This window comes from Parambassis ranga, chromosome 4 (assembly GCF_900634625.1).
Source record: "Parambassis ranga chromosome 4, fParRan2.1, whole genome shotgun sequence".
In the NCBI taxonomy this organism is placed as follows: domain Eukaryota; kingdom Metazoa; phylum Chordata; class Actinopteri; family Ambassidae; genus Parambassis; species Parambassis ranga.
The window spans coordinates 22,906,808-22,920,027 of record NC_041025.1 but is presented as its reverse complement, the minus strand read 5'-3'; the positions used below and the strand labels follow the sequence as shown (position 1 = coordinate 22,920,027).

The window sequence follows — 13,220 nt, the reverse complement described above, 5'->3', positions numbered from 1 at the left end:
TGTTTCACAAACCCCGGATAAATACAGACACACTAAAACAAACAACACATCAGTGATATTACACAGTATGACTCCGTTGTTGACAAATTTAACAGCTAGCGTTAGCTTAGCGTCCGCTAGCTGTCAAATATAAGCTATTCCGGAAAGGTATAGAGTGACTGTCATTTGCCTTCAGCGTGACCTTACGAAGCGCGTATATTCCCGCATGTCCTGCCATTACTACGTTAGTCCTACTTTAAGCAGAATGGGAGAAAATGTACTAGAAAAGAAAGCAACTTACAGTTTACAGCAGCTTGCTAGCAGGCAGCGTTTCCTGTATGTATGTGATCAGTACTTCCGGTTCTCCGTTTCCTGTTAAAACTTTCAAAATAAAATAAAATAAAATAAAATAAAATAAAATAAAATAAAATAAAATAAAATAAAATAAAATAAAATAAAATAATGTAAGGCACGATGCATGTATACATGTGAATATTAAATAAAAAAACATTAATTAAAAAAACATTTAAATATCAAATTGAATCTGGTAAAACATGTTGCTTCTCCATCTTTTTTTAATACTGAAAAATATATGTATAAGAGAGAATCAGAATCAGAAATTACTTTATTTATCCCTGAGGGGAAATTCTTGTAAATAAATGTTCTGTCCTACTTAAACTGATGAATTTCTAAGACTTCTACTCAAACTGTACAAGGTAAATTTAGGGGAAATTCTGACACCTTGCCATTTGATAATATGTAAATGACAGATCTAATATCTAGCTTGATCTGAAGACTATTTTGATGTATTCTTTCTTCACTTCGGGTATACTTGGGGAGACTCCGTGCAGCAATTAAAGAAGCCTGCACGCTCCTCTGCAGTGTCAGATGTCCTTCGTGTGAGAATTGTGAAGCCCAGTGGGAGCTTTTGCGTCTTTCCTCGTTTCTCTTTTCACGGTGCATCACTGAGGTATTTCCACTTGTTCTGGGAAAGGCGCAGCATCATTAGAAATGCAACAGAGACCACCCAGGCACACACAAGAGCACCGATACCATTACATTTATCTCACCAAATTGTGCAGGGCAGAAAGAATTTCTGTGATAAGGCAAGGCCCAGTCCCAGGGGAAACCATATTGTCCAATTAGGCAGGGCAATCTGATAATTGAGGGATCAAACTGTGACTTGGGAGTTTGCACAGATGCTGATGTAACACAGAGGCTGTTTGTCTACATAAACATCAGCTTAGAGCAATGACGCTGGAAGATTTGGATCTTGGTCTCTGCGGTGCAGCCTTTGCCAATGAATGAGGACATCCCCTGGCCTGTCACACATTCCACCTGATGAATCTGCACATTAGTCCCTTTCGGTGCATTATATGTTTAAATATTCAATTGTAAAAATAGTCCAGTCGAATATGTATCATCACTCAGCAAAGCCTGGAAACACTGGAAAATGCTGACTTTGTATGAGTGAGGTATTGATCTTTGCAGGGAGCAGTGGACTTTTAAAATAGCACAGACATTGTGAACAGGTGTTGCAGGTGTGCTCTACGGGGACACAGTCGGGTGTGATGATCCTTGCCGTGACCCCCTAAAACCGTCTGTAATCTACATCCCGTAATGGCACATGCTGCGCTGGCACCATTGCTCATCCCTGAACCCTATTGTTCATTGTTTGTCTTCTGCAGTTTTTTCCCATGGGCCCCTGGCCAGTGAGAGGAAAAGGTCACTGTAAATATTGCACTGAAATCCTCCCTCCCTCCCATAGAGCTCCTGAAGATGGAACAGGCGACCAGTGGGTGAGCACTTCCTTCCTGCACAGGGCATTTTCAACTGTAAGACATCAAACAAGTATGAATCCCTCAATGTCAAAGATCGCTGCAGTGAGCTCATACGCTCAGTGTTGATGTTACAATAACCTGGGCAGGTCTTTTAAAAGAATGTCAGGTCTACTGTCCTTCCATCATGTCTCTCTATGCCATTTCGCGGTCTTTGCTTGGTCACCATTACACAATACTTCTACTGAATATACGTGAATCCAATCCCCCATAAAAAAAAAAAACTCAAGATATGTATTCCAAGGGAAATTAAGTGAGGCTTACAAACCCCCGACCCCTAATCACTAGCCTGTAGCACTGCTGTTAATATAAGATGAGGAGATTTTAAATAAACCTCTGATATTTGGGTTTGTTTTGCTTCAGAGTGGTGCTCCATCTCACGCTGCTCCCCTCCCTCCTCCTCCCTCCCGAGAAAAGCCCTGGTTCCCTGGGCTCACATTTTGGGCTCCGGAAATCCAGGCCTGTGCCAGGCTTAGCCTGAAAACCATCCAAATGAACACGGTGCAAGAATTAAAAGCTGAAGGGGAACAGAGAGCCCTTCATGTCTCTTTCGTGACCTCTAAAGGTCGTCAGAAGTGGGCGTCACGTTAAAATGTGAAGATACTTTGTTAGAGAGTTACTGATGAGTGGGAAGAATTTTTCTTTGTAGGACTAAGCTTGACCTCGGACTTCATATTACCATTGATTCCTTAAAGATACATTTGAGATGATTCATGTTTCAGTGTTTTTAAATTAAACCAAAGTTATATAAATAACTGCAAGAGGAAACTGGGACAACATGAATTTTAGTATTTTGGCTGAACTGAGGGTTTTACAATTAAAGGGACAGTACACCCATTTAGAATGTGTTGAGATTTCTGCTTTATCTCAGGTATAATGGAAGTAAATGGATCAAAGGCACCACGGCTACTCAAAAATCCACAGACTGAGAAATTGAACAAAGATCTATTTTCAACTGGAGTACACTCAGAAACCACTGCTGCATGTGAGTCCAGTGTAAAACCTGGTAAAAGCATTGTTTTTACACTGATTGTGAAGCTGCAGTCTAAAAGAAATCTTCTTCACCTTTTTTGCTGGAGGAGCATCTCCACCTTCTTTCAAACACAGTGGAAGTCAATGCCTCAGATATTATAACCTGGTTATATGTCAAACCTTCTGAGGAGCAATTTAACCAGGAACCGTTTTCTACCAACCCACATCCTCCAATGAAAGTGGGAGAATGTTCCATTTACTTCCATTATAGTGGACAGAAGGGACTGTCCACAAATCAAGTGATATTTTTCCTGTGGGCTGTTTTATCCATCAAGTTATGGAGATGTCAGCCATATAGACATTCATTATTTATTTATTTTCCAAACTACACCCAACAACTGAAAATGCTCACAACAAGCTTTGAGCACCACCAGCCAAACACCATTAACTTTCATTATTTTTCAAAGAAAGCAGAAATCTGCATGAACAACAATGTTAATAAAAATTCAAATTAAATGGATGAAAAATATATGAACATTAAATTTTGGGGTGAACTGTCCCTTTTAAGTGTAAAATTCTGCATAAGCGCTGTGGGTGTGAGAGGGTATAAAGGGGCATTTTCCCAAATATGTTCAGGCTTTTACCACCCAGGTTAACATAACATGTTCCTTGCCTTCTCATAACAACGCTCCTTCGACCTCCCCCCCCCCAGGCCAGACAACAGGCTACTGTGTCTCAGGAGGCGCAGTGCAGATCAGCTCAGGGCCGGCTCTCTGGGAAAAGTCTAGAAAAAAAATAAAAAATCAGGACGCTGAAGACAGAGAGCAGAGCCAGGACTACTTCCTCTTATGCAGATCATCTTCCAAAAGATTGTTGTGTAATATGGCCTCTTCTGTTTTGTTTAGTTTTTACTGATACATGTTCATCCCTGCTGGAGTTAAGTTGTATAACTCTGAGAGGAAGCAGCGTCCATCCAGCCGGCTGCAGCCATCCACGCATGCTGCCGCGTGTGCTCCGTCTCTGATGAGAAGTGACAGGTTGGAGTGTATTCATAACTGTTTGTGTTTATAAACAGGTGGACCTGGTTAGTTTGTGTCCTGTTCCAAACGCAATCAGGAGGAGAGCATAATAAAACCACACACACACACACACACACACACACACACACACACACACACTCGCCTGGCTGATGTCATACACCCCAGCTCTGTTTTCTGTCGTCACCGCTCAGATGTTTCTGCCATGTTTTTACATTCCTAAGGGGAGAAACAAATCATTAATATCACTTGATTTAAAACAATATCTGAGAATACACAGATTTCAGTTTTTTTGTCTCTTCATAAATCACATTACAAATTAATTCTAATATAAAATAAATGTTGAATGCTATTTTTTAATGTTAAAAAGTGAAAAAAACATATTATATAATTGATTATATTTTTATAAAGACATTATGGAATTAAAGGGAAACATTAAGGATCAAAAGCACCACATGACACAAACTGAAACTAAAATAAAATCGAACTTTCCACTGTGTGAAAGGAAGAGAAGGTCTTAACTGTAATGCCCACATGGGCTTTCTATCCCATGGATCTGCCTGTAAGGATGTAACACACTCAGTGAATATTAACTGGACTTATTGTGTAGCATGATGGCTCACAAAACTATGATTTAATAATATGTCTTCATTTCCGTTTGTTAAATCAATGACAGTGAGGTTTCAGACCTTGGCAGGCAGCTTCGCTGTGTCCTCAGGATTTTTTCCTTCTATCTGTGCAGTCCAAAAATATTTCCAGAGAACAAAAAAAAAAAAAAGAAGAAGCAGCCTGCTGCAGACCAGCAGGGGGCGCCCAAGAATATCATTTATGAGCTTTGGCTTCACTCCACTGTGAGGTGGAGGAGAGGAGACGTGGACTAAGATGGTAAAGGACATCTGCCTGTACTGCAAAGGATATCAATTATTAGTTATTATTATTACCATTAATCAAATTAACATGATCATTTCTATTATTATTATTATTTACTTTATTGTTAATTAATATAAGATTGCCTTAGCATGAAGTTAGGGGGTGGACAAAGTGTCAAATTTCGTCAGTTAAACAGACTTTGTTGTAATAATTTTAACTTTAATGTTTTATATTTGTTTAAAAAACCTTTCTAGCGAGGAACACAGAGTGAAAGGAGGAGAGTCCAGTCACAAAATATACAGTCTATACATATATATTATAAATAATAAGTCAAACATAAAAAATGAGAAAGAAAGGTGACAAACAATCGTGTAACAGTGACAACTAAATAAACGTTTCAAAGAGTTGCTCATCATTGCACGCAGTGCCTCATTTTTTAAATTTGCCACATCATCACATCATGTAACAAGGCGTGCAGCAGGACAATATTTGTTACCATTAAAAGCTGAAAATGTGCAGATGTCTGCAGACAGGTGAAATAATACGGGCGAGCATAGGTGTAATCAACCAACACATTTCTGACTTATTTGGGTTATAAATACATGTTTGAGAGTGTACTGTATGTGCACACAAATACTGTATGTGTATACATTACAGTGTGTGTCTGTGTGTAGGGGGGGAGTTGAGGCAGAGAGGCTGTTTGTAGTGAAAACAGTGAGAAAGAAGACACAGAGAGGAAGCTAAACACAGGCTGCTCTTTGAAGTACAGAGCGGGGTAAAGCTATTGTGAACAGGTTACTTAACCAAATACATTAAAACAACACATATCTGATCATCGCTCCTGATAGGAGGTGATAAATGGAGGAGTGCTGTATAAATAGTGCTAGACTGGAGGTACGGTGTCGGCTATAAATTGTACAATTAATGGATTGGAGGCGGTGAGAGATTTCCTGTGTTAAGTGGATGAGGTAGTGTGGCATACAGGAAGGGAAATAGCATGTGTGTAGTTCAGCGGGAGGTGCTGTTGGGGGTGGGGGGGGGGGGGGTATAAGGAGAACTATAGGATTGTGTATGTTGGAGAGGTGCAGAGAGCGCCGCAGTGCAAATTGAGGTCAGTTTCAGCCGAGAAGCCTTTTAGCTTTGATCCCTCAGCTGAACTGGATGAAAGACATCCTGCTTCCCTCGCCAAGGAGAGAGGCGAGCAGAGGGAGAGGGGGGGGGGGGGGGGACCTGAGCTTTCTACCTGATACTAAATACAGCCTGATGCAGCACAAACTGTTTCCTCTATCACGCGGATGATCTCTCATTTTCATCTGTCTCGCCTCTGCTCCTCTGGTCGGCTCCTCTCGCCCACGCCGCTCTGTAAATCATCCCCTCTTTTTCCTGCTAGAATAAATCCTGATGGGCTTTATCAATGCTTTGTGTCTCTATCAGCTCTTCCCTGACTCCCTCTATTCTGCTGTTGTCCTTTAGCAATGCATTCAAAATCTGAACTTTGATCCTCCCACAACCTGCCAGACACCAGGCTCAGAGCCTGGAGCGATCTGCCGCTCGTCTGGATGAGTGTGTGTGCAGAAGCATCCATGTTCATGTCCATCACTGCTGTGTGTGTGTCTTCAATGACATTGTGTAGACTTGACTCTGGACTATTCACAGAACGTGTGGTTTCGTTCAGATGCAGAGAAAAGAGAGCGAGGCAGTGAAAGGGTTAAACAGGTTAACTTCAGGTTAGCCAAACAAACACACAGGAGCCACAATGTAGAGCAATGCCAATGTCATTACAAGAGACTGGCCTCCCATTTAAAGCACCTTGTTTGTTGGTTGGTTGTGCGAGCAGCTTATGACACGTACACATGTTTCATTACATCAGCGGCTGAGACACTGTTTGTTGTCACAATGACAGAAGGAAAGGAAGAAGACAAGTGATGTTATATAAGAGCTGAGTTCTCTTGTGGTGAAAGATGTATTTGTTCCTCATTACTGTACTTAAGGAAATGTTTTGTATTTATTGTCGCCTCGATCTGCACAGAAATATGGATTGTGCCTCTGAAGTTTGAACCAATCAGGAGGCTCTATCAGCTCCAGTGATAGCAGAGCTGGTGTTTGGCAGCAGCACAGCAGTGGACAGACTGTCTCTGTCCTCCTGTCCTCTGCAGCTAACCTGACCATAGAACCTGGATCCAGACTCAGCCTCCACTGAGCTGAGCCACCAGTGAGCGTATTTAAAAGACATGTTTGAATTTACAGGGCCCAGAAAGGATTGGTGGCTGTAGCAGAGCATTCCGATTGGGCCTCAAAGAGACGAGCTGCTGGCAGGGATGTCTGTGGAGGCAGAAGTATCACCAGGAGCTACAGCTGTATTCTTTATCAACATGGCTCCACCTTGATATTCCGAGACACTTTTATTTTTAATACTTTAAGTACTTTTAAAAGTACTTAAGACTTTCACTTAAGTAAGAATTGCGCCTGATGCATTTTTCATTAGTAGTAGGAGGAGGAGGAGGATGATGGGTCAACAAAACCACTTATTGAACCAGTGGTGTCACGAATATGGGATTCCAACACGGGACTTGGTGAAGGTCTAAAAACACCCCACCTTCTTACATGGACTTTGGCAGCTATATAAGGGTTTTTTAATATTCTTTCTTAGTCTGTGGAGGTTTTAAAAGTTTACCTACAGCCACTTGAGCTCAGTTTGTGGAGGCTTCTGTATTTCTGTTCACCATCACATCATGACTCCAAAGATGTATCCTCCACCTGATGCATCCTTCACTACAGAGGGCAAGAAGGACACATTTATATTTATACTCCTGTGGCCTAAAGATGTTACTGATCAGTATACATGTTAACAATGAGGCTGTTTCTGCAAAAATTGTAAACAAATATTTCTCCCTGGGGAACTAGTGTCAAACCAATAGCAGTAAAATGTGGTAAAACAAAGAAACCTGGAACCACTCAATCAAACAATGGTGACTTATAGAAGGATGTAAACATTTAGTCATCATTAAAGTGATAATATGTGTCACTTTCATAGTATCCCGACTTTCTCATTAATCTCAAAAAACGTTATAATTTAGATTTAAATATCATCAGAGTCCAGGCCTGCCTATCATTACCTGGGAGGTCAGTCCAGTATTTTGCAGCATGAAACTGTAGGCTTAGTTCCTGAGATGACCAGCAGGCCCCGGTCCTCGTTGTCCTCAGTGTCTGAGAAGGTTCACACAGCAGCACAAGCATGTCAGAAAAGTTTATGGATGCTGAGACATGAACAGATTTACACACAAAAATGTCACTTATCCAGAGTAAAGATTTTAGGACCACGGTGAGCTGTGAGACTGTCACAATGATCTGATCTGCTGGAAGTGAGTGTATGAATGAGTCTCTATATTCCTCTGACTCTGGCTATATTTTTGGAGTGCTAGACAGCCGATGATTTTATGAATTCGACTATAAAAATTTAAGTCAATGTGAATATAAATAGTGGCCAAAACTATGAACAAAGCATGTAGATTTTGTGTTGTTGTCATCACTCACTTCGCCTCCTTTATTTGTCTTCAGGTTTCTGCTTGGAGCTGAAACACTTCAAAATCTTTTCAGTCTGGAAAAAAAACAGACACACACACACATATGGTACATAAACATACATGGAACTATGCGTTCAATACAAATACAATAGTGCTCAGGAACAAAGAGGATTAATAGAAGACGGGCTTCCTGTGGACACGCAGAGCCATAAACGCCCTGCGTGTTCTTCATTTATTTGTCCTTCTCAGAGTGGAGTTGTTAAAGGTGGAAACCGAACATCAGACAGCTGAAGTGACAACAATAAGGTGCACACGGTGATGTTTCAGGACTTTAGGGGAGATGTGCGCGCTAGCTTGGAGCTGGATTAGAGAAGTGGGAGGATGCAAATGAAATAAAAACGGAGCCAACAAAACAAATCTGGAGAGATAATCTGCTCTGATGGGACATTATGGGAATAACTGTAATAATAACTGAGGTGGGAACAAAGAGCATATGCATGACAGTAAACAGGAGGGTGCATTCCTGTGATAAATATCACAACAGTTCACTCTAATGCAAATCTGCAAAGTCATGATGACTCAGACAGGAGGGACGCATGCGAGGAATGCAGTTTGAAAACACAGCATCTGTCACCACGCATGAGTGGCTTCATAAAAACAAGGATCAATTACAGCATGTTTGATTAAAACATTTCTAATCAAGAGCTCATTCTTTGACTGACAGATGCTCGTCATTCAGATGTTCTGTATCTCAGAGCGCACAGAGGGTTTGCATAATGTTAACACAAGTCACCACAGCTGGGGATCGCTCCACACTAATCATCCCTAAACCAACATGATCACTGTGATGACAAATATGTTGTTATAAACAGGTGAGATGCTAAAGAGTCCTGAGTTTGCTGCAGTTTATGTTTAACAGTCATGTTTTTTTAATCTATTGCTGTGTGCACACTGACATGTATTATCCACTTCTTTCATAAAACTCAATTATATTTGTCCACTATGACACAGCTGCTTTATTTTTTGTGACGGGCTTGATGACTGCTGCAGCTGTCACTTCCATCTTGTTTAGCACGTGTGCGTCACAGAAATGATGCATGAAACAGTACATTAAACTATCAAATATTTCACTAGAAATCCTGAAACAATTCAACATACTTCTGCATTTAAAGCACATATTTATGTACATACAACAATGACTCCTTGCATTTCAATCAATCAATCAATCAATCAATCAATCAATCAATCAATCAATCAATCAATCAATCAATCCCAAAAGATGTTCACACCTAATATTAAAATAATACATTAGATTTCATAAACACATTCTGTGCCATCAACTGTAATTGTTCTGAAAAGGGTTTTGAACCTCAGTGTGGACTCTAGATATGTTAGCAGCACCTGAGTCCACCTGAACCTGAACCTGAGTCCTCCTGGTTTATCCAAATATGGGCAACGAGGTGGAGCCCAGGTGAAGCTGAGGCTGGAAGCTGGTAAACTGAGAGCTGGTATAAACGTATCCAAAGAGACCAAAGTCATTTTTCTACCAGGCTGTAAACATGTTAATTTCTGACACCTATGGGAGTTGACGCTAGCTAGTGGCCAGTAGAGGAACTGCAGTTTGTGACACACTCTGCATTTAATCAGTGCACACTGTGCAGGTTTTACTGGATAATTCCAAAATCCATCTCCCACTCCCACATTTAATTAGCGTCTGCACCCACACCACCCACCCCCACCTCCACTGTGTGCAGCAGGAAATGGAATGTAACACATTTTCATTGGTTAATACATTTCATCATAAGTGCAATACTCACGGTATCATTATAGATTAACCATTTCCTCAGTGCACATCCATCATGGCTTTACAGCTGGGAGACAATGCCCCTGTCTGACACACAAACACTCATTACACACATTATCAAGTCAGTTATGATGCACACACTGTTGTGTAATTGTGTTTGGGTTTATACAAACACATGCACAGTGACGCAGAGGCAGAGCTGTGCTGTGTTCTTTCAACCCCCGGGTTGACTGCAGAGAACACAGGGAGGTTTCTTAGATTCTAACATCTGATCCAACCTGTTTCAGCTCATAATGAGGTGACAGTTGGATTGTTATCAGGGAGCCAAACAAAGGCTGGATTGAGACAGCTGGATTGAGTGGGCTGCTCACTGACCTGAAATCTGCACAGCATCAAAGGGCAACATCAAATCTAAACTGTAATCAGTCATATTAATCCACTTTTATTTCACACATAAAGATAGAAAATATAAAGATAAAGGTCTGTTCAGAGGTTTGAGCCAATCATCTGATATACAGCAGTTATCTCCAACAATAACTTTCTTTACCTGATGATGTGCAAAATAGGAACATCCTGTGTTAACTGTGTACTTTGCATAACAGCTGTCTTCACCTGCAGCGTCTGATTTGTTTACTTTTTCATGCAGTAAGCATGTTGCATCAATGGATAGAATACAGATACAAGGGGTAAGAAAAAATCGATTCTGTGAAATATTGCGATATTTTATTTGGATACTGTTATTGTTTTATATATAAGTTGTGGCCAAATGGATTTTTTATTAATTATTTATGAGCAAACATTAATTTCAACATCTTACTTTTGTGGTGCACACTGTCTCTTTCAGCAAAAAAACAACTTGTATGTGAGATACAGTTGCATTTTGCAATGTTCTTATAATTAAAATAATTTTAATTAAACATTTTGTTCTTGTAAAAGATGCATTACTAGTATTCAGATGAGGCTTTCCAAACAAGCTTTCCATACTCTTTAAAAAATATATATATTATCGCAATATATACCGTCTCTGTTACAGTATCGGGATATATCGTATTGTATCGTGATATTTATCGTATCGCCAGATTCTTGCCAATACACAGCCCTAACAGATACAGAATCACTAGCATAAGACGACCTCTAAGAGCCTCCTCTCCATTTACCAGTATGTAAAGAGTTTAAAAGTCATCTCATATGATGAGCCAGGCAGAACATTTTCCTGTCAGGGTAGGTCAGACAGAATCTACATGAAGAAAGAAGGAGAGCTGGAGGAGGAGGGTCAGTCACACAGAACCTTCATCCAGAGTTTGAAGTCCAGGTCTCTGTTACATCACCACCTGTTAAGGCCAGGCTGGACGGTCAGTGTCTGCTCGGTGAAGTGCATACACTTTTGCACAGAGTGAGCACTTCAGTGATTGAAATGTTGCTGTCATTATTATTACTAGAATACTTTTCCCTTTGGTGTGAAAAGGACCATTACAATGCTATTATAATAAATAGTGAGCTGCTGTATAGATAATGTTTAACGGCAGCACTCAAGGCCTCCTTCAGTAATATAAATCTGTTTGCAGCAGCAGCAGCAGCAGCAGCATGGACCTCAGCCTGAGTTTCAGCAGAGGCTGTGTGGTCCTTCAGTCTTCTGCCATTAGTTTGTTTACAGAAGTTAAAGCTGTGAGCTGCTGAGAGCCCGAGGCCAGCATTCCAATACAGTGGCTCATACAAGCATGCACAGACACACTCTGCAATGCTGTTGTCTCCCAGTACAATATATGCTGCAATGAGTAGACGCCCAAATGCCCGGTGCAAGCTTTATCAGTCTGTCTTCTGCAACAGTTCATCCCTCTCCTCCACACACACACAGGTGTAGGGTCTATATTTCAGAAATCCATTGTGACTCATTTCGAATGTCTCCAAGCAACCGTAAACAGATCAGCTGCCCAGCTATGATGTGCAGCGGTCACCTGGTCCATGTGGTCCTCTGAATGGCAGGTGATAGCTGCCGCTTGTTGAAATGAGCCGTTACACATGCATTTGAATGCACGAGTGTGATGTCTCTGGCTGATAGTGCACGCCATGACATTAATAGTGGGCTTGTGTGTGCATCATACACAAATGAGTAATCATCGGCTCAATGCGTCCAACTGTCATGTGAAAGTTCACCTGGGATTGGGTCGACTCCCAGTCCAGTAAATGAAAGGTGCAGGTGATTGATGAGCTGACACGGCTGTAATTAGCTAACTGTTTCAGTCTGAAGGGGAACAGACAAATATGCAGACATCACTAAAAAAATAAATACATTACATTATCTGCCCCCCCATCTGTAACGCTGTCTTATGTAGCTGCCTGTAAAGTGAAAAGGAAGGAATGCAAACAGTTTGTGCACCGAGAGGAACAAATAACAGCCTCAGATGTGCTCTCGGTGCACAGAATCATACACAAGAGAATAAAATTCATGTAACGTCAATGTTTACGACCAAAATCTGATCCGTTAGAGTGAATGTTTAAAGTGAATTTTAAGAAGCTCCATGCAGAAGTTTTAAAAACAATCACATTTGCTGATGTCACCACAGACTGTGACCTTTAACCTCTGCGCACCAAACCTTAATCAATTCATACTCGTGTCCAAATGAGCACTTGTGCCAAGTTTGGAGACTTTCTTTTATTAAAGGACGCTGTACTGCTGTAACCAGGGTCAAAGGTCGTTTAAAAAAAATGCAGTTTGTATTGAAAAGGCTGTATCAGCTGGAATAAAACCATTTCACATGCTGATAAGAACTTCGTTTTCATCTCGGGCTTTGTCTGAATCAGTACAGGTGTTTTACACATGTTGACTCCAGGCCTCAGCTTTGAATAGTTACACACCTGAGTTAGTAATGGACTCACTGTATCTTGTTTAAACAGTTGTGATTGTTGATAGGGAGGCCTGTTCACACCTAGAGACAAGAAACAACACAGCGCCGGCGCTTATCTGCCGTCGTTCCCTCAAACTGCGGTTACATGTAAACCGTTTTCTGCCTTCTTCTAACACATCGCTAGAAACTCGAGCCTCATTTTTAAATTAAACCTCTTCAGCGTCAGGCTCCTGTGAAATGTCACAATTAATCATGACAGAAGTGATCTTTGGCACACCTCACAGCGAGCTGTTGGCCACATTGCACCAATATTTTAATCTCCAATCAACAACCATAAATCTGTCATCTCA

General features: G+C 40.9%; 1 protein-coding gene and 1 long non-coding RNA gene across 2 annotated transcripts in view; both read right to left on the bottom strand.

Moving 5' to 3' along the window:
• exoc2 (exocyst complex component 2) overlaps window positions 1-376 on the bottom strand; it is a 38,722-nt gene extending 38,346 nt beyond the window's left edge. Inside the window, exon 1 of the mRNA XM_028404094.1 lies at window positions 281-376. The gene's annotated coding sequence lies outside the window, so the exon portion shown is untranslated. The remainder of the gene's footprint in view (window positions 1-280) is intronic.
• A 7,442-nt stretch (window positions 377-7,818) lies between these two features.
• On the bottom strand, window positions 7,819-10,110 carry LOC114434947 (uncharacterized). Its single transcript, XR_003670524.1, has 3 exons — window positions 10,038-10,110; window positions 8,231-8,294; window positions 7,819-7,903 (listed from the first exon to the last, which is right to left on the bottom strand). It is a non-coding gene; the product is annotated as an uncharacterized LOC114434947 (long non-coding RNA).
• Window positions 10,111-13,220: the final 3,110 nt, after the last annotated feature.